Source organism: Mixophyes fleayi, chromosome 4, assembly GCF_038048845.1.
Source record: "Mixophyes fleayi isolate aMixFle1 chromosome 4, aMixFle1.hap1, whole genome shotgun sequence".
Classification (NCBI taxonomy): Eukaryota; Metazoa; Chordata; class Amphibia; order Anura; family Limnodynastidae; genus Mixophyes; species Mixophyes fleayi.
The window spans coordinates 212,064,728-212,085,973 of record NC_134405.1 but is presented as its reverse complement, the minus strand read 5'-3'; positions in this window follow the sequence as shown (position 1 = coordinate 212,085,973).

Sequence of the window (21,246 nt, the reverse complement as noted above, 5' to 3'; positions counted from 1 at the left end):
ATCCTCTTGGCTAAAACGCTTAGTATTCCTGAAGTCAAACTGGATACGAGCAGTACCGCCTGCAGCTTGGATGGTAATCCCTTGGTTGGGGGCCGAATACTCGCTAAGACTTCATTGGTTCGCATATCTGTAGACACCCTCCATACAGAGGAACTCTCATTCTTCTTGATCACCTGTCCCTCCGCTCCATTGATTCTTGGGTATCCTTGGCTGCAAAGTCATAATCCCCTTATTGATTGGAAAAAGGGGGAGATCGTCCGTTTGAGTCCAGAGTGCTCTTGACCCTACCTCTCAGAATTCTACAGCCCAATTCGGAATTGTTACCTGCACTTTACCAGTACTGCGGTGATGTCGTTTGTAAAAAAAAAAGCTGACTCTCACCCGCCTCATCGGGACTATGACTGTGCTATTGACCTCGCGCCCAGTTCTACATTGCCCAAAAGGCGCCTGTATTTGTTATCTGTCCCAGAGACCCAAGCTATGGAACAGTGCGTGGAGGAAAATCTGAGAAAAGGATTTATCCGTCCCTCCAAATCTCTAGTAGGAGCCGGATGTTTCTTCGTGGCAAAACAAGATGGCAGTCTGAGACACTTCATAAACTACTGCGGCCTGAATAAAAAAGACATACCCCTTGCCGTTAATTTCTGTTTTATTTGACAAGCTCAAATCTGCCCTTTTCTCAAAAATTGACCTCCGAAGTGCCTATAACCTTATGCGCATCAGAAGGTGTGATGAGTGGAAGACGGCCTTCAATATTCACCCCGGGCATTATGAGTATCTGGTGATGCCATTCGGGTTGTGCAACGCCGCGGCAGTATTCCAGGACCTCATCAACGACATCTTATGTGAGTTCCTGGGAAGAACTGTGGTGGTTTATTTGGACGACATTTTAATTTACTCCCAATCCTTGTATCAGCATCGCCAACAAGTTTGGGAGGTCCTGGAGAAGTTGCGCCAACACAACCTCTATGCAAAGTTAGAAAAATGCGAGTTTGAAGTCTCCAGCGTGACCGGCTTGGATATATTATTTCATCATCTGGTTTCTCCATGGACCCCAGTAAAGTCTAAGCAATCCAGGACTGGGTCCTCCCTACTAATCTCAAAGCAATTCAAAGGTTCCTTGGCTTCGCCAACTACTATCAGAGGTTTATACGTTCGTTCTCTTCCTATCACTGCTCTCACTCAGAAGGGCGATAACACGGCTAATTGTTCTCCAGAAGCATTGGCGAGCTTTTCTGCCCTTAAAGCCACCTTCACGTCTGCACCTGTTTGTAGGCACCCGGACCCAGAACTCCCGTTTATTGTGGAAGTGGATGCCTCGGATGTAGGAGGAGGCACTATTCTTTCTCAAAGAGATCCACAAAGTAAGAAATTGCATCCTTGTGTATATCTGTTAAGGAAATTCTCGCCTGATGAGGGTAATTAAGACGTTGGAAATCACGAAATGTTGGCCATCAAGTGGACTCTTGAAGAGTGGCAGCATTGGTTAGAAGGAGCAACCCATATCATTACAATCTTTACTGACCACATAAACCTCCAGTACGAGGTATGTCTATTAAATAACGAGACTGATTAAATAACTCACCTTTATTTATTGGTATTACAAATGTAATGTTTGTCCCCTTCAATATACTCCTTATTTACACTAAGACATTGCTGTAGTCTTGTTTTCCACTGTTCAAAGGCATGGAGCAAATCAATTTCTGTCACTTGTTTCAACATATCTGCCGTTTTCTTCTTTACAGCATCAACTGACTCAAAATGTGTCCCTTTAAGCACTGATTTAACTTTTGGGAAAAGATAAAAATCGCAAGGTGCTAAATTGGGCGAATATGGAGGATGTTGAAGTGTTGTAATGTGTTTGTCGGTAAAAAACTGCTTTACAGAAAGTGCTGTGTGAGCAGGTTCATTGTCCTGGTGAAGAAAGAAACCATTTTTCCACAGTTGCGGCCGTTTCTTTCTGACTCTTTCTCTCAGCTTTTTCAAAACTTCCTTATAATAATGCTGATTAACTGTTGTGCCTTCTGGAACCCATTCTTCCAAAATTACACCCTTGATATCGAAAAAACAATGAGCATTGCTTTGAATTTTGACTTGCTTTGACAAGCTTTTTTCATTCTTGGTGATGACGGTGTTTTCCAGTGCATTGATTGTCTTTTGGTTTCAGGATCATACTGGAAGATCCAGATCTCATCACAAGTGATTACTTTATGAAACAGGCTTGGATCTGTGTCAAGTTGCTGCAGAAGGTTAACACAACATTCCTTGTGACGTTCTTTGGGACCATCTTTGCACAAACTTTCGTCATGGTAAGATCCTTTTTCCATACGGTGTCTTTGTCAATGTTCACGGATACAGCTATCATTCGAACACTGAGTCTGCGTTTTTTTCAAACAATCTGACTGATTTTTTCTACATTTTCTTTGGTTCTTGAAGGGCAATGTCGTCCAGGGCATTCATCATCTTCGACATTCTCACGTCCCTCGCTAAATCTTTTGTGCCACTCAAACACACGCACAAGAGGTAGGCAGTCATTCCCATAGGCTGTAGTAAGCATTTGAAAACATTCTGTTGGTGTTTTGTGCAATTTTACTAAAAATTTCAAATTGACAGGTTGTTCAACTTTTAAACTTCACAATCAACTGAACATCATAGAGTGTTGATGCTTGTCATACAGGTTCAGACAGGTTCAAGGTTACTATGTATGCAGTTATAACCGGTTCTGACTGCTTTGTTTACTAGGTGGAATCACAGTCTTGTTATTTAATAGACATACCTCGTATATCAGACTGCCAAAACTCTAAATCCCCGACAGGCCCGCTGGGCTTTGTTTTTCACCTGATTTAACTTCATCATCACTGTCACTCACCGGACTGTGAGTGCTACTTCTCGTGTGTTTAGGAACCGTGGCCGTCCACCATCCTGAGGGTCTGCGCATGTGCAGCCCTTTCAAGCCTTCAGTATCTGTTGCTTTTCATTAATTGGCTGATCAGGCAACACTCCCTATTTAAAGCACCTGTGGTCAATACCTCGGTGCCTGATCTTGGAGTCTCATTCCCATGAGCCTCTGAAGGTGTTCCTGTGTTTCCTCGTGTATTCAGCTCCTGCTGATTCCTGTTATTTCTATTGTGGTTTCCAGACCACTTCAACTCTCCCGTGTTCATCGTGTCTACACCAGCTGATTCCTATCCGCTGCCTCCGTTGTTTCTACAGAGTTCCTACTCACTTCAACTCTCCTGTGTTCATCGTGTCTACACCAGCTGATTCCTATCCGCTGCCTCCGTTGTTTCTACAGAGTTCCTACTCACTTCAACTCTCCTGTGTTCATCGTGTCTGCACCAGCTGATTCCTATCCGCTGCCTCCGTTGCTTCTACAGAGTTCCTGCTCACCTCAACTCCCCGGTGTTCATCGTGTCTGCAGCCAGCTGACTCCTATCCGCTGCCTCCGCTGCTTCTACAGAGTTCCTGCTCACCTCAACTCCCCGGTGTTCATCGTGTCTGCAGCCAGCTGATTCCTATCCGCTGCCTCCGTTGCTTCTACAGAGTTCCAGCTCATCTCAACTCTCCTGTGTTCATCGGGTCAGCGCTCCGCTGCTTCCATCTCTGCTACTGGAGTTCAGACCGCCTCAACTCTCCCGTGTTCTTCAAGTTCCAGTTCCATTTACTACTGCTTCCAGAGTATTGCCTCGTTCATGATGGTTTAGCTGCCGTGCGCTGCACCAACTTGATTACCGCTTGCACCTTCCAGTGATCTCTCCTCCTGCCGGCCTTCAGCCGTTCAGGTATCCCTGCACGCCTCTCAGACAGCCTGCTCTCCTGAACCACGGTATGCATACTTCTCATTGACTTTGCTGGTGTATTGCATATCTAGCTGGACTGAGTTGTGTTCTCCTCCGGAGTCCTCTATCCACTGAGACTATTGCTACTATTGACTTTGTCTCCTATTTGCCTGGATTGTTATTGTGACTTTGTATACGTTAGCAGTGCTGCTCTGTTATCATTGTATTGTGATATCATCGTGGGATCAAGTTCTGTGTGCCCGTGTATACTCTGCATAGCATTCATCTCCTCGTGCCCTCCTCACATATATATTGCAGTGGTACAACTTGCTATATGCAGACCACTGATTCCAGTTCCCTGTGACACCAGTTTTCAAGTATCCTCTCACATAGCAGTGGTACAAATTGCTATACGCAGACCACTGACTTCCCTGTTATCTACCTTCACCTGGATTCCATTCCTTTACCTAGACAGCAGTACAACTTGCTATACGCAGACCACTGACTCTCACTACCTCCTCGCTACCTCTGGACATTCCTCCTCACTATAGCAGTGGTACAACTTGCTATACGCAGACCACTGACTACCCTCACGTTTCCTTGTCCATCCAGTTCCTCGTGTTCAATTATATACTCTCTACCAGTGCTGCTAGTCATAGACTTTCCTCGAGCATTCTCTCACCATCTGCTGTTCCTCCAGTTCCGTTGTCACCCTGCTACCAGAGTACCTATTACCATCTATATTACTCTGGTAAGCCAACATCTGGTGATTTCCTGGGCAAAGACTCCTAGTGCCCGTGACAGTAAGATCAGGCCATGACAGACCCAGATGCGGAACCTACAGCTAAAGAGATGCTGCAGCATTTGGTTACCCGTATGGAACAACAGGATGCTCGCCAACAACTGTTGCTGCAATGTTACCAGGCGTTAGCCTCCCAAGGGACGTCTGTGCAAAATATCAAAGCTACTATTGATGCTCCTGTGCTTTCCTCCGTTTCCCCAGTGCCATCCCAGGTGTCTACGGCTTCCACGCTTCACCTGCCTACTCCGTCAAAATATGATGGAGACCCCAAAACATGCAGGGGTTTTCTAAATCAATGCTCAGTTCATTTTGAGCTCCAACCTCAAAATTTCTCTACTCATCGTTCCAGAGTGGCCTACCTCATTTCCTTGTTTTCCAGACAAGCTCTCGCATGGGCTTCCCCTCTGTGGGAAAGAAATAATCCATTATTACAGGATAGTGCCAAATTTATTTCCACGTTCCGAAGTGTATTTGATGAACCAGGTCGTGTTATTTCCGCTGCATCCAGCATCCTCCGTCTACGTCAGGGTTCTCGTACAGTAGGCCAGTACGTCATTCAATTTAGGATATTAGCCTCTGAACTTCAGTGGAACACTGAAGCGTTAATTGCCGCCTTCTGGCAGAGGCTTTCTGATAAAATTAAAGATGCACTGACTACTCAAGAATTACCTACTTCTTTAGAAGATTTGATTTCTCTTTGCCACCGTGTAGACATGAGATTTCGTGAAAGAGAGTCTGAAAAAACAACTTCAGTTAAAGCATCTCTTCGCTCAAGTCCTCAACTTCGCCCAGCTTCATCTCCGGTGATACCCATGGAGATAGGTCGCTCCAAATTAACTTCAGAGGAGAGGGACCGAAGAGTAAAAAATAGACTTTGTATCTATTGTGCTGATTCCACACATATGCTCAATTCATGCCCTAAAAAATCGGGAAATGCCAGGCCCTAACCAGTTCTGGAGAGGTGAAGTTAGGGTCCCTGGAGTCCTCTCCATGTTCTACGAAATTAAAAGTTTGTGCTTTTGATGTTATAGTTTCCTTTGCTACCAAATCATTTAAGTCCCAAGCACTTATTGACTCTGGAGCTGCGGGAAACTTTATTTCGAAATCCCTCGTGAATCAATGGTCTCTACCAGTGATTACTTTGAAGACACCCATTACTGTGACTGCTATCGATGGATCACGCATTATTAATGGTCTCATCACTCAGAGTACGTCTCCAGTAACCCTTCAAATTGGTGTATTACACCAAGAAGAAATTTCATTTTTAATTCTTCCTGTTACTACAAGTCCGATTGTATTAGGCCTTCCATGGCTTCAACGTCACTCTCCCCAGATTGACTGGTACACTCCTCAAGTTACGTCTTGGGGAACTGAATGTCATCATCGTTGTCTCTCTCAAGTCGTTCCTCTTAAAATACAGCAATCCTCCATTTCACCTTCCTCACCGGGACTTCCTCCTCAGTATGCTTCGTTTGCCGATGTATTTGATAAAACCCAGTCCGAACGTCTTCCTCCTCATCGTTCGTGGGATTGTCTGATTGATCTTCAACCTGGCAAGACTCCTCCCAGGGGTCGTGTGTATCCACTTTCGTTACCTGAACCTCAAGCTACATCTGAATACATTCAAGAGAACCTCCAGCGAGGATTTATTAGACCTTCTACCTCTCCCGCTGGAGCCGGGTTTTTCTTTGTTAAAAAGAAGGATGGACCATTACGCCCCTGTATTGATTTCCGTGGACTTAATGCCATAACTATCAAAAATCGGTATCCCATCCCACTTATTACGGAGTTATTTGATCGTATTAAGGGAGCTCGGATCTTTACCAAGTTGGATCTTCGTGGTGCCTACAATTTAATTAGAATCAGGTCCGGTGACGAATGGAAAACAGCTTTCAACACCAGAGATGGGCATTATGAATACTTAGTAATGCCCTTCGGGTTATGTAATGCCCCCGCTGTTTTCCAGGGTTTCATTAATGAGATCTTCCGGTAATTGTTATATGTTTGTGTCGTCGTCTATCTGGACGACATATTGATCTTTTCGCAGGACCTGCCTTCCCATCATCAACATGTGGCAGAGGTCCTTTCCAGACTCCGGAAAAATTCATTATTCTGCAAGTTAGAAAAGTGTTCATTCGAGTTGCCCCAGATTACATTTCTGGGATATATTGTCTCCGGAGTTGGTCTTCAGATGGATCCAGAAAAGGTGAATGCTGTGTTACATTGGCCTCAGCCAACTACTCTTCGTGCAATTCAGCGTTTTTTAGGTTTTGCCAATTACTATAGACGCTTCATTCAAGATTTCTCCTCAATTGCATCTCCTATTGTGGCCCTAACTCGTAAAGGGGCCAATACTAAGCAATGGTCCTCTGAGGCCCTTCAAGCCTTCCAGTTTCTTAAAGAGTCCTTCTGCTCTGCTCCTATTCTTCGACAGCCTGATGTGACGCTTCCCTTCTTCCTAGAGGTAGATGCCTCTAATGTTGGTTTAGTAACCATTCTCTCCCAAAGATCAGAGCAACAAAAATTCCACCCTTGTGCCTTTTACTCTCGGGGTCTTCTGCCTGCGGAGAAGAATTACACCATCGGGGACAAGGAGTTGCTGGCTATTAAAGTAGCATTAGAGGAGTGGAGATACTTGTTGGAGGGAGCTCGCCATCCTGTGACAATTTTTACTGATCTTCCTCCTAGTAAAAACTGCAATACTATTTGGGTAGTGGTGGACAGATTTTCGAAGATGGCGCATTTCGTTCCCTTGACTGGTTTGCCTTCTTCTTCTACTCTGGCTGAGTATTTCATCAAAGAAATCTTCTGTATTCATGGATGTCCGTCCGAGATTGTTTCAGATAGAGGAGTACAATTCGTTTCCAGATTCTGGCGGGCCCTCTGTAAGACCTTGGGCATACGATTATCACTCTCATCCTCCTACCATCCTCAATCAAACGGACAAACCGAAAGGGTCAATCAAGATCTTGAGACTTTTATAAGGATGTTCTCTTCAGCCAACCAAGACAACTGGGTAGAATTGCTTCCATGGGCTGAATTCGCTCACAACAACATGTACCATGAGTCATCTTCTAAAACTCCATTCTTTGTGGTTTACGGTCACTATCCGTCTTTTCCGGAATTTCCTGCCCTCCCTCCCACCCAAGTTCCTGCTGTAGAGACTATTTGCCAAACCTTCAAAAATATTTGGTCGCAGGTCAAAACCTGTTTAAAGAAGACTTCTGCCAGATATAAGTCTTTTGCAGATAAAAAAAGACGGGCTATTCCACCACTGAAAATCGGAGATCGTGTTTGGTTATCAACCAAAAATATTCGTTTGAAGGTCCCATCTATGAAGTTCGCTCCTCGTTTTATTGGTCCGTATAGGATCATTCAAGTGATAAATCCAGTTTGTTTCAAACTTCTACTTCCTAAGAACCTTCGTATTTCCAATGCCTTCCATGTGTCTTTGCTCAAACCTCTTATCATCAACCGTTTCTCGGTCCCTCCTTCAGCACCTCGGCCAGTTCAAATTCATCAAGAGGAGGACTTTGAGATTACTCACATATTAGATGCAAAAATTTTGCGAGGAGTTCTTCGTTTCCTCGTTCATTGGAAGGGCTTTGGTCCTGAGGAGCGTTCATGGATCAAAGCAGAAGATCTCAACGCTCCAATTCTCCTTAAGAAGTTCTACTCCAAGTTTCCGGACAAACCCGGTTCCAGGTGTTCTGTGCCCACCTTTAAAAGGGGGGGTACTGTCACTCACCGGACAGTGAGTGCTACTTCTCGTGTGTTTAGGAACCGTGGCCGTCCGCCATCCTGAGGGTCTGCGCATGTGCAGCCCTTTCAAGCCTTCAGTATCTGTTGCTTTTCATTAATTGGCTGATCAGGCAACACTCCCTATTTAAAGCACCTGTGGTCAATACCTCGTTGCCTGATCTTGGAGTTTCATTCCCATGAGCCTCTGAAGGTGTTTCTGTGTTTCCTCGTGTATTCAGCTCCTGCTGATTCCTGTTATTTCTATTGTGGTTTCCAGACCACTTCAACTCTCCCATGTTCATCGTGTCTACAACAGCTGATTCCTATCTGCTGCCTCCGTTGTTTCTACAGAGTTCCTACTCACTTCAACTCTCCTGTGTTCATCGTGTCTACACCAGATGATTCCTATCCGCTGCCTCCGTTGTTTCTACAGAGTTCCTACTCACTTCAACTCTCCTGTGTTCATCGTGTCTGCACCAGCTGACTCCTATCCGCTGCCTCCGTTGCTTCTACAGAGTTCCTGCTCACCTCAACTCCCTGGTGTTCATCGTGTCTGCAGCCAGCTGACTCCTATCCGCTGCCTCCGCTGCTTCTACAGAGTTCCTGCTCACCTCAACTCCCCGGTGTTCATCGTGTCTGCAGCCAGCTGATTCCTATCCGCTGCCTCCGTTGCTTCTACAGAGTTCCAGCTCATCTCAACTCTCCTGTGTTCATCGGGTCAGCGCTCCGCTGCTTCCATCTCTGCTACTGGAGTTCAGACCGCCTCAACTCTCCCGTGTTCTTCAAGTTCCAGTTCCATTTACTACTGCTTCCAGAGTATTGCCTCGTTCATGATGGTTTAGCTGCCGTGCGCTGCACCAACTTGATTACCGCTTGCACCTTCCAGTGATCTCTCCTCCTGCCGGCCTTCAGCCGTTCAGGTATCCCTGCATGCCTCTCAGACAGCCTGCTCTCCTGAACCGCGGTATGCATACTTCTCATTGACTTTGCTGGTGTATTGCATATCTAGCTGGACTGTGTTGTGTTCTCCTCCGGAGTCCTCTATCCACTGAGACTATTGCTACCATTGACTTTGTCTCCTATTTGCCTGGATTGTTATTGTGACTTTGTATATGTTAGCAGTGCTGCTCTGTTATCATTGTATTGTGATATCATCGTGGGATCAAGTTCTGTGTGCCCGTGTATACTCTGCATAGCATTCATCTCCTCGTGCCCTCCTCACATATATATTGCAGTGGTACAACTTGCTATATGCAGACCACTGATTCCAGTTCCCTGTGACACCAGTTTTCAAGTATCCTCTCACATAGCAGTGGTACAAATGGCTATACGCAGACCACTGACTTCCCTGTTATCTACCTTCACCTGGATTCCATTCCTTTACCTAGACAGCAGTACAACTTGCTATACGCAGACCACTGACTCTCACTACCTCCTCGCTACCTCTGGACATTCCTCCTCACTATAGCAGTGGTACAACTTGCTATACGCAGACCACTGACTACCCTCACGTTTCCTTGTCCATCCAGTTCCTCGTGTTCAATTATATACTCTCTACCAGTGCTGCTAGTCATAGACTTTCCTCGACCATTCTCTCACCATCTGCTGTTCCTCCAGTTCCGTTGTCACCCTGCTACCAGAGTACCTATTACCATCTATATTACTCTGGTAAGCCAACATCTGGTGATTTCCTGGGCAAAGACTCCTAGTGCCCGTGACAATCACATTCTGTCCAGGTTCAAATAACATCAAAGCTGACTCTTTGTCTCGGAGCTTCATGACATGCCTTCCTCAGCCTCCTGACCCGCAACCCATTATTTCCTCATCCTCTATTCATATTGGTCTAATTTAAGACCTTGGGGCCACACTCCGCCACTTCCAAAAGATTGCTCCAGCTCAGACTCCTACAAATAAATTGTTCCGTTCATTTGAGAAAGTCCGTCCTCATTAAATGTCACGACAACCACTCAGCGGGTCATCCTAGAATCCATAGGACCATTGAAATTCTTTCCCGCTGGCTTTGGTGGCCCACCTTATCTTCGGATGTAGAGAAGTATGTCCGCACCTGCCCTGAATGTGCCAGACACAAATCCTCTAGGAACTGTCCTCCTGGTCAACTGCTACCCTTGCCTATTCCAAGCAGGCCTTGGACCTGTTGTCGAACTCCCATGGTCCTCGGGTCATAACACCATCTGGGTGATCGTTGACCGTTTCAGCAAATGGCACACTTTGTATCGTTACCCAAGCTGTCGGATGCCAGAAGCTTGGCCACCTTATTCATTGCTCATATTTTCCGTCTCCACGGCCATCCGGAAGACATTGTCTCGGACTGAGGGTCCCAGTTTATAGCACAGTTCTGGAGGTCTTTTTGCAACTCCCTCGGTATCAACATCAGTTTGTCTTCAGCTTACCACCCTCAATCGAATGGGCAGACGGAGAGTACCAACCAATCCCTGGAACAATTTATGCGCATCTATGTTAACAAGTTCCATGACAACTGGTCCTCTCTCTTTTCTTGGGCGGAGTTTGCATATAACAATTCTTGCCATACTGCAACAAGTACATCTCCGTTCTTATGTAACGTCGGGTTCCACCCGAAAGCTAATTCCTTCTCTTCTGTTGTCTCCATTGGTGATTCCGGGACTCCTGCCTTTACATCTCGGCTAAAGTCCATCTGGAAAAATGGGCACTCCGCACTATGTCAAGCCTCTTGCAAATCTAAAACCTTCGCTGATCATCATCGCGGTCCATGTTTATTGAAAGTGGGGGTCGAGTCTGGTTGTCTACATGTAACATCAAATTGAGGCAACCCTGTAGGAAACTAGGACCCCGGTTTATTGGACCCTTTACGATTGAGAAAAAGATTAATCTAGTGGCATTCAGATATAAACTACCACCTTCTTGAAAAATTCCCTGCACCTTCCATTGCTCTCGTCTAAAGAAAGCTGTTTCTCCTAGCAAGCTCAATTAGTCTCTTTTTAGTAGGCCTCAGCCTCTACTTCATTGTGGAGAAGATCTTAGACTCAAGGAAAGTTCAAGGTCAGGTCCAGTTCCTAGTGCACTGGAAGGGTTATGGCCCAGAAGAGCAATTTGGATACCACAGAAGCGTCTGCATGATGAGAGACTCATTAAGGAATTCTTTAAAAAAATTCCCATGAAGCCTGGTGTCACTCATCGGACTGTGAGTGCCATTTCCCGTGTGTTCAGGAACCGTGGCCATCCGCCATCCTGAGGGTCTGCGCATGTGCAGCCCTTATCAAACCTTCAGTACCTGTTGCTTTTAATTGATTGGATGATCAGGCAACCCTCCCTATTTAAACCACCTGTGATCATTACCTGGGTGCCTGATCTTGGAGTCTCATTCCCCATGAGCCTCTGAAGGTGTTCCTGTGTTCCTCGTGTATTCAGCTCCTGCTGATTCCTGTTTACTGCTATTGTGGTTCCTAGACCACTTCAACTCTCCTGTGTTCATCATACCACTCAGCTGATTCCTATCTGCTAGTACTGCCGGACTCCTGTTTCGTTTCATCTCTCCAGTGTTCATCGTGCCTGCACGCAGCTGATTCCTATCTGCTGTTTCCGTTACTACTACCGAGTTCCTGTTCGTTTCAACTCTCCTGTGTTTATCGTGTCAGCTATCCGCTGCCTCCGTTACTACTACAGTGTTCCTGATCGTCTGAACTCTCCTGTGTTTATCGTGTCAGCTATCCGCTGCCTCCGTTACTACTACAGTGTTCCTGATCGTCTCAACTCTCCTGTGTTTATCGTGTCAGCTCTCCGCTGCCTCCATTACTACTACAGGGTTCCAGACCGCCTCTACTCTCCCGTGTTCAGCGTGCCTTCTCTCCGCTGCCTCCACCACTACTACTGGATACCAGACAGCCTCAACTCTCCCGTGTTCATCATGTTTCCAGTTTCACTTACTACTGCTTCCTGAGTATTGCTTCGTTGATTCTGGATTACCTGCCGTGCGCTGCACCAACCTGATTACCGCTTCCACCCTCCAGTGGTCTCTCCTCCTGCCGGCCTTCAGCCGTTTAGGTATCCCTGCACGTCTCTCTGACAGCCTGCTCTCCTGAACCGCGGTATGCATACTTTCCATTGACTTTGCTTTTGTATTGCATATCCATCTGGACTGAGTTGTGTTCTCCTCCGGAGCCTCCTATCCACTGAAGCTATTGTTTCATTGACTTTGTTTCCTATTGCCTGGATAGCTATTGTGACTTTGTATACTTCAAGCAGTGCTTGTCAGTTATCGTTGTATTGTGGATTTCATCGTGGGATCAAGTCCTGTGTGCCCCGTGTATACTCTGCTTTACATTCATCTCCTCGTGCCCCTCCTCACATATATATATCAGTGGTACAACTTGCTGACGCAGACCACTGACTCCTGTTCCCTGTGACACCAGTTTCAAGTATCCTCTCACATAAGCAGTGGTACAACTTGCTATACGCAGACCACTGACTTCCCCGTTACCTACCTTCATCTGGATTCCATTCCTTCACTATAGACAGCGGTACAACTTGCTATACGCAGACCGCTGACTCTCACTACCTCCTCGCTACTCCTGGACATTCCTCCTCACTATAGCAGTGGTACAACTTGCTATACGCAGACCACTGACTCTCCTCACGTCTCCTTGTCCATCTGGTTCCTCGTGTACATTCATCTACTCATTACCAGTTGCTGCTAGTCATAGACTTTCCTTGAGCATTCTCTCACCATCTGCTGTTTCTCCTGTTCCGTTGTCACCCTGCTACCAGAGAACCATAGTACCAGCTATATTACTCTGGTAAGTCCATCTTCTGGTGATATCCTGGGCAAAGACTCCTAGTGCCCGTGACACCTGGATGTCGGGGTTCCCTGACCCCTCCTCAAGGGGGGGTACTGTCAGGAGCCGCCGCAGCTCCTGATGTCCCGGTCACTATGACGATCGGGACGTTACTTCCAGTGTCCACGTCCCAGTTGCCTAGGCAACAACCAGGACGCCTGTATCTTCCTGCCGCAGTACCCGGCCAGCTGTCAAACAGACGGGCGCGTGCGTGCAGGATTAATTAGGTTCAGCCAAATCATGGCTGTTTAGTTTAGCAGCTGGACACTCTGCTTTCTCATTTGACACTATGTCAGTATGTATTAGGCAAAACCTGGGAGCACTTGCAGGGCCTTGCTCCGATTGGCCCTTGGCACTATTTAAGGCAGTGAGGACTGAGTTTCACTGCCGATTATAGCATTCTGTCTCAGTACTGCTGCCTGCTTCTGTGCTATTTTGGTGTTGAACCTTTGATTGATTTCTCTGTGCATGACCTCTGCCTGTTCCTGGACTCTGAACCATTGCCTGTGACCCTGACCTTCTGCATGCACCCGGACTCTGAACCATTGCCTGTGACCCAGACCCTGCTTGTGCCTGACGTCTTCACCGGTGCTCTGTCCAGTCCGCAGATCTCTCTCATGTCTCTACTCCGTGTATTACCTCCTGGACCTGTGCACTGGCATATGAACATAAACTTGTACTACACTGAGTGTAAGTCCTGGGGGCAAGTTTATGTCACACTGGTTGCCATAACAATTAGATCTTAAAGTTAAAGCAACTCAAAAACAAAGAGGAATATAAATCTAATGAAGTAGTTTTACATAGCAAAAAATAAGGAAAATACATTTCTCAGTGACAAGTTTGAATATGAGACTAATATTTTCAATCATTGTATTTGTTGATAGAACATAATAGAGGTATTGATCCTGCAAAGAAATTTTAAATATGGACCCTACCTTGGATGATGAAAGATTTTATATGTGAACTATTATATGTCATGTTAACCCACAATTATTTTAAGCTTTTAGATAACCTTTATTTTGAAATGTGCCCAACAACGTTGGGGACCACCTTGGCCCCTAGTTTTGCCTACTTGTTTGTAGGAAGCTGAGATTAAAAGTTCCTAAACGTTTCCAATTTCTAATAATGTCACTTACAGATGACCATGGAGTATCCAGCAGGGATAAAATGTCATGAACCGTCTTATTGCAAAGGTGGCACCCTACACAGTACCACGCTTGAAGTCACTGAGCTCTTCAGAGCAACCAATGTTGTACGACAAATGTTTGCAAATGGAGACTGCATGGCTAGGTGCTTGATTTTATACACCTCTGGCAATGGATCTGATTGAAACACCTCAATTCAAAAATACTTTTGTCCATATAGTGTATATATCACAAGTATGCTTAGATACAAAAATGCTTGGTTGCAGAAGAGATGGGTATATGTTTGAAATGCAAATCTTCGCAAGCTGCGCCTAACAATATAGAAATCCTGGAATATAGCTTACCAAAAGATCATATAACATTGCTACTCTGTGACTTCAATGAATTGAAGTAACCTTTCCGACCCATATTATTGTCTATATGTTAGCTGTGATTCTTACAATTTTATTTTATATAATTTAATTTATCCTTAGCCTCCATGTTTAAGTTAAGAAAATGAAATAATAAAGGTTATTCAAATTAGATTGGAAAATCATCATGTTTGATATTAAGAAGGGACATTTTTAATTTCATGCAAATGGGAATCTTTGTCATGCCATTTCACAAATTGGCTGCTGTAAAGATTTGAAAGCACTGTTTGGGTCTGTTCAGAGGCACATGAAGATCTATTTCAGTTCCTTTGAACTGCTGTCTATTTACTAATTATTATTATTTATATTGTAGTGCAGCACAGTACCAAGGTATATCTTCTTGTTATATATATAACAATCCTCTACTTCTCTGTGAACATATTGCTGCCAATTTATGCAATGGTGCAAATGTTAATAAAGAGAGAGATTGAAAAAAAACAATGAGTGTCCAATGAGCTGCACGCTCAGTGTGGGATTGGACATGAAGGGCCCACCGGGGGAAGACAATGGTAGGGTCCCATGGAAAAGCGTGTGGGTGACAATGCTTGGCAATGGCGCACCACTGAAAGAGCAAGGCCAGTCACCAGAGACGAGCAACTAGGGGGGAATAAAGTTTACTTTTTCTTTTGGAACACTGTAGGCCCTCAGCGGTGCGCTCCTACTTCCACTTGAACTGGTTTTCCAAATCCTCTGCTGCAGCCTCAAGTCAGTGAATAAGTCATCCCATCAGCCAGGCAGTGGAAGGGTTGAAAAGAGCAGCTCAGGTGTAAGTAGCGTCACACACTGGCAAACTACAGTGGTGTCCAAATAATTAACTACCAAAACAAATTAAATAAACCTTATTCAATGACTTAAATAATATGTCATCTATGCTTTAAATATTTTGCACCTGAAAGGCTAATTTTTAATCCTAAAAAATAAAAACAACAATTTATTTAAAAAAAAAAAAATATATATATATATATATATATATATACATGTACTTACCTAGATCAAAGAGGATGTAATCTCTCTCTCTCTCTCTCTCTCTCTCTCTCTATCTCTCTCCTCTGTCTTCTCTCTTCTATCATCCCTTTTCTCCATTGCTTTGGAAGTGGTGCAGGGAGGCCAGCCTAGAGTCAGGTAGGGGAGAATGGTGGCAGGTGAGATACAGCAGCAGGAGATGTCAGTCAGAGGTGAGAATAAATGTTTTGACGGGGCCAGTGGCGGCACTGGGCGACTGACAGTGGTGAATAGTGCAGCAGCAGGGAGGTGAAGTGTGGCAGATGGATTGACTGGACGCAAGTAGGAAACTGTGGCAGATGGGGAGCCCAGACGCAGGGAAGGAAAGTGTAGCAGATTGTGAGCCCGGATGCATGGAGGGAAAGTGTGATAGATGGGGTGCACGGACACAGTGAAGGAAAGTGTAGCAGATGGGGAGACCGGATGCATGGAGGGAAAATGTGGCAAATGGGGTAGCTGGGCGCAGGGAAGTAAAGGGTAGCAAACGGGGAGCCAGGAGGAGACCCACCAATCCCCACAATATATTATCTCTTTACATACACACACTCAAACACACCAAACACCAAGGGGCAGATCAGTACATTTTACATCACTTTGATTGATGGGCCCCGTCCCCTCTTCACTCCTAGCAAGGTGAGCTGCCTGTAGCCTCCCACTAAGCAAAGGTGCCGGCCAGCCAGGAGGCAGGTAGAGGATGGTTGTGATATTTTAAACGTCATTATTACACAGAATCGCTGTTTTCCAAAAGGAGTCAAGCCTCGTTTTGGGGAGTTTAACCAATGAAATGTATAAGAAAAGTCATGTGACTCCGTTGGAACTCGGACGTGGATCCAAGTCTCCAAGTTCCATTCAGGGGATGGAGATGGGCGGATTATGGGACTGGATGGAAGTATACATATAAACTGAATAGAATCATTTGGACTTTAGCCTTGATAAAGACATGAACTTGGAAGTCGAAAAGCGTTGAGTGCTTATCTTGACATCTGAAAGTTGGAGAGACGGACGATCCATGTTACCATGGGACCCGTCTACACATCTCTACATGTCTTTTGTATAGATAAGTTTGGTACAAGTCCATCCACATATTTTGCTACATTTGTTATTAATTTATTGAATTTTATTAAAGAGGTAATGCATTAGAATCTGCCCATTACTATTTTTGCCACTGTCCGAGAATACAACCATTGAAATGGAATGTGTGAAAGGCTTGGAACAAGTTGAAATTCTGTAAGCATATACCCTGGTGGGTTGCAGTGTGGTTTATCATGGTTGAAGTTGTTACCTTAGACCTCTCACGGTGAACTGGACCACACCCATACAAAAACATATTATTATACTTTGTATTTACACTAATGTACTACACTATGTATGGGCATTTGTGTTGTGAGTCTGTTTTCTAGATGATGCTGTGTGAACTTTCCATTAGAACAGACAAATCTTTCCTTCGGGCACACATCTTTCAATAAGAAAAGTATAATTTGTGTCGATATATGAGCGCCTGATGTACGATTTGTTTTCTAGGTAGAGGACGCTGCCCGGCTGCTGTAAGCCCCATGCAACCACCCAACCTCTGGATCCACATACACACAAACACAACAGTCTCTACAGCATTTTAACCAATTTTATACACACAAACACACCAGTCCATACAGCACTTTAACCATTTACATACACACACACACACACACACACACACACACACACACACACCAGTCCCTAGAGCATTTCAACCATTTATACATACACACACACACACCAATCCCTACATTTTAACCATTTACATACATACACCAGTCTATACATCATCTTAACCATTTACACACACACACACACACACACACACACACACACACACACACACACACACCAGTGCCTACAACATTTAAAACACATACACTTTATAATGACACTTACCTTATCTCCAATAGCTGTAGCTGGAAGAGGGTCGTGTAGCTCTGCCCTCTTCTATAGGAACCAGGAAGGAAAAGTTGCTTTTTCTTTCAGTCCTGCCAGGCAGTCCATTTTAGGACCAGCCTGGGAAGGCATATACCTGACCCTCTGGCACGCACGTGGTTCTGCCCCCACAGGAAGGGGGTGGGGCCCACCGGGGATATTCCTGGTATCCTGTTGGGCCAGTCCGACACTGTGTACGCTCCTTTCATACAGGTCTAGACATGATTTTTATTAGTGATTGCTGATTGACTTCAATCAGCAAGAACTGTGGTTGGCTTGATTCTCCAGTGGGCATTATTTGTTCTGCAGGTAGGGGCATAGGAACGAGGATGTGCATGGGGGGGGGCAAGGACTACTATAGGGCTTGGAGACCTATAGTTTGGCATTTCGATTTGCAACAGTTGTAACAGTGACTGTAGATATACAAAGACTCCCAATCCTATGTTAATTTTTGTCAGGTTTTCAGGGGTTGGCCAACCCCAATTTCATTGTTTATTTTACTATAAAGATGTATTTATACATTATTGAATAAATATTATTATTATTATTATTATTAATATTAACTACCAATTAGTACTATAGCTGTTAGAAAGATAGATAAATTCAATATTTCATCTTAAAAATTTACATTTTTCATAGTAATTAACCTAGTTTTTATTTAGATTTCGTTGACAGCCTAATCTCATTTGACTGGGAGTATTTTTAAATCTATAGTCACTGCCTCACTGGTTATGGTATGTGCTATATATTAAAATTGCTATATCTCATGTTTGTTACTGGATGCGACACATGAAATTCAAAGTAAAAGTAAAGTGAGCAGTTGTTCATCATCAATACAGGTTATTTATTAATTGTTTATGAGCAGAACACTTAGGGCTAGATTTAATAAACTGAGGGTTTGAAAAAGTGGAGATGTTGCCTATAGCAACCAATCAGATTCTAGGGCTTGATTCATTAAGGATTTTAACTTATTTCAGTCTCCTGGACAAAACCTTGTTACAATGCAAGGGGTGCAAATTAGTATTCTGTTTTGCACATAAGTTAAATACTGACTGTTTTATCATGTAGCACACAAATACTTGATAGCTTATTTGTACACTGAAATTTAAAGTTGATATTTGTGTGCTACATGAAAACAGAGAACGTATTTAAGTTATGTACAAAACAAAATCCTAATTTGCACCCCTTGCATTGTAACATTATTTTGTCCAGGGGACTGAAATAGGAAGTTTCTCAAGTTAAGATGCTTAATGAATTAGGCCCCTAGTTATCATTTATTTAGTATATTCTACAAAATGACAGCTAGAGTCTGATTGGCTGCTGTAGGCAACATCTCCACTGTTTCAATTCCTCAGTTTAGTAAATATACCCCTCAGAGATTTTTAAATAAGGAAATCAATCAATTTGTATTAAATCTATACTGTATTAGTTTAGAACACATATCATGACTTCAGAAAGTAGCATGAAGGCTTTTGTGTAGAAGTTCATGGGGAGGGGGGCACAACACATTCTTTGCTCACCCAGCAGAAATCATGAGAAGGCAACTGCACCCTCTGCTCCCTCTGCCCCCGCCCCGTCCCCAGTTCCTACACCCCTGCAGGTGTTCGGTAAGTTTATTACAATTTGTCAGTTCTTTACCAATCTTTGATATTTGTCTGAATTTCACAATTGGACGAATCAATTCGCCCATCTCTAAAAACAACTGTAGTGTGGAGGACTTACCTGGCCGGGGCCGTCGTCATCCCTCGGGCGGCGGTTCCCTCAGTTCAGCCGTGACGGTGAGCCAATCAGGGCTCACCTCCCGGCCATTTCAAAAGGAAAAATGGCGGCGGACCAATCCGGACCCGCCATGTCGTCACGTGGCGTCACATCGACGCTACGTGATGACGTTAGAGCGGTGCCGACTATTTAAGTCGGCGCGCGCGCCGCCATGTTGTTCAGTTCGTCGGCGGAGAGAACAGGAAGAGGACGTGTCGCGGAGAGCTGCGGGATCAAGAACCGAAGAGAAGACAGCGGAGATCAGCAGTGGCGGCAGAGAGCCCTTGTTAGGGCTAAGAGCGCCTCTGCTGCCTGAAGACCGGCGGGATCAAGACAAGAAGCCGGCGGCAGAGCGTGGAAGCAGCGGCAGACGGGGAAGGAGCCCAGGAGAAGCTCCCCGAAGACAGCCCCAGGTAAGGCCTTTGCCAGGCACTCCTCTCCCGGGTCCACGCCCGCAGCACACTAGCTAAAGTCGGGCACTAGGCCCGTGGGCACAGTCGGGCACAAGGCCCGTGGCACCGTGAAGTAGGGGCACAAGGCCCAGGGACCTGGGCACTAGGCCCCGATAAAGTTAGTGGGCCAGTAGGCCATAGTATTGATGATAAAGGGGACAAGCCCCTATTAGTTAGACAGGGGGCGTGAGAGCCCCAGGTACAAGGGCACAAGGCCCTTAGGTAGTTAGTGGCCTAGAGGCCATAGGAAGGCCAGAGGGCCTAGTTAGGGGCTAGTAGCCCGTAGGCTATTAAGGGCACAAGGCCCTCAGTCAGTCAGGGAGGCCACAGGCCTCAGGCAGGGGCTAGTGCCCCTAGGTAGTAGGGCATAAGGCCCTAGTGAGTGGGCTCAGAGCCCTGAGTTAGAGAGGGGGCTGAGGCCCATGAAACAGAGCAGAAGGCTCTGTGTGTAGCTGGGCAGAGGCCCATGGTGTGTAGGGCATAAGGCCCTGGTGGTGTGTGGTAGAGGCGTGAGAGCCTCGTGAGTGTAGGCGCGGTCCTGTGTGAGGTGAGCACACGTAGTTAGGAGGTACAGTAGAGCGGAGGCTCCTGTGGTGCTGTAGCAACCTGCTGGTTGGCTAACAGCGGTGTGCTCTGGTAAGTAGCGTGCAAAGTACTGTATACTGTATTTATTCTGACTGTGCGGCGAGTATTGTTTACATTACGGTATTTTGGGGTGTGCTACATAACTGTGTCCAGGGGCAAGACGTCAGGCCCCCATTAAAGGTAGGCTCTTGTTCCCTGTGTTTCCTGTGCTAACCCGTGTTGTGGGGACAAGTGTAGTTACCAGCATACACATAGTCAGGGGAGAACACACGTAGTTTTCCTGTCCCTTAGGTCCCCGGGGTCACACTGGTACCCAGAGGGGGTGGCTGAGTGAGTTGGTGGCAGTGCAGCACACCTTGAGGCAGTTCCAGGGGCGGCCGTGGTTCTGATCAAGGGTCCTCAAGGCAGGTTCCGTGCAGGTGGACCTGTGGTTCCGGACGTAGGGACACGTGCAGTGTTGGACTGGCCCACAGGACTACCGGAAAAATCACCGGTAGGCCCCTCTGCCTTATGGCCACACCCCCTTCTAGAAGTGGGCGGAGCCCATTCAGCTCACATGTTCGGTATCCCTGCTGCCCTCCCCGGCGTCCCTGCTGCTGTGTGTACAGAGTTCATCTCGTCTGCTTGTTATAAACCTTTGTAATCATTCTCACTGCCGACCTGGTGTGGAGAGTTCCCCAATCACCATCCTGATATCACCCGTGTTACACGCAGTACGTGTGCCCAGATCCTGCCAGCGTGTTAGACAGAGGAGCGTGTGCCTGCTGGGAGACCAGGTCCATGGATT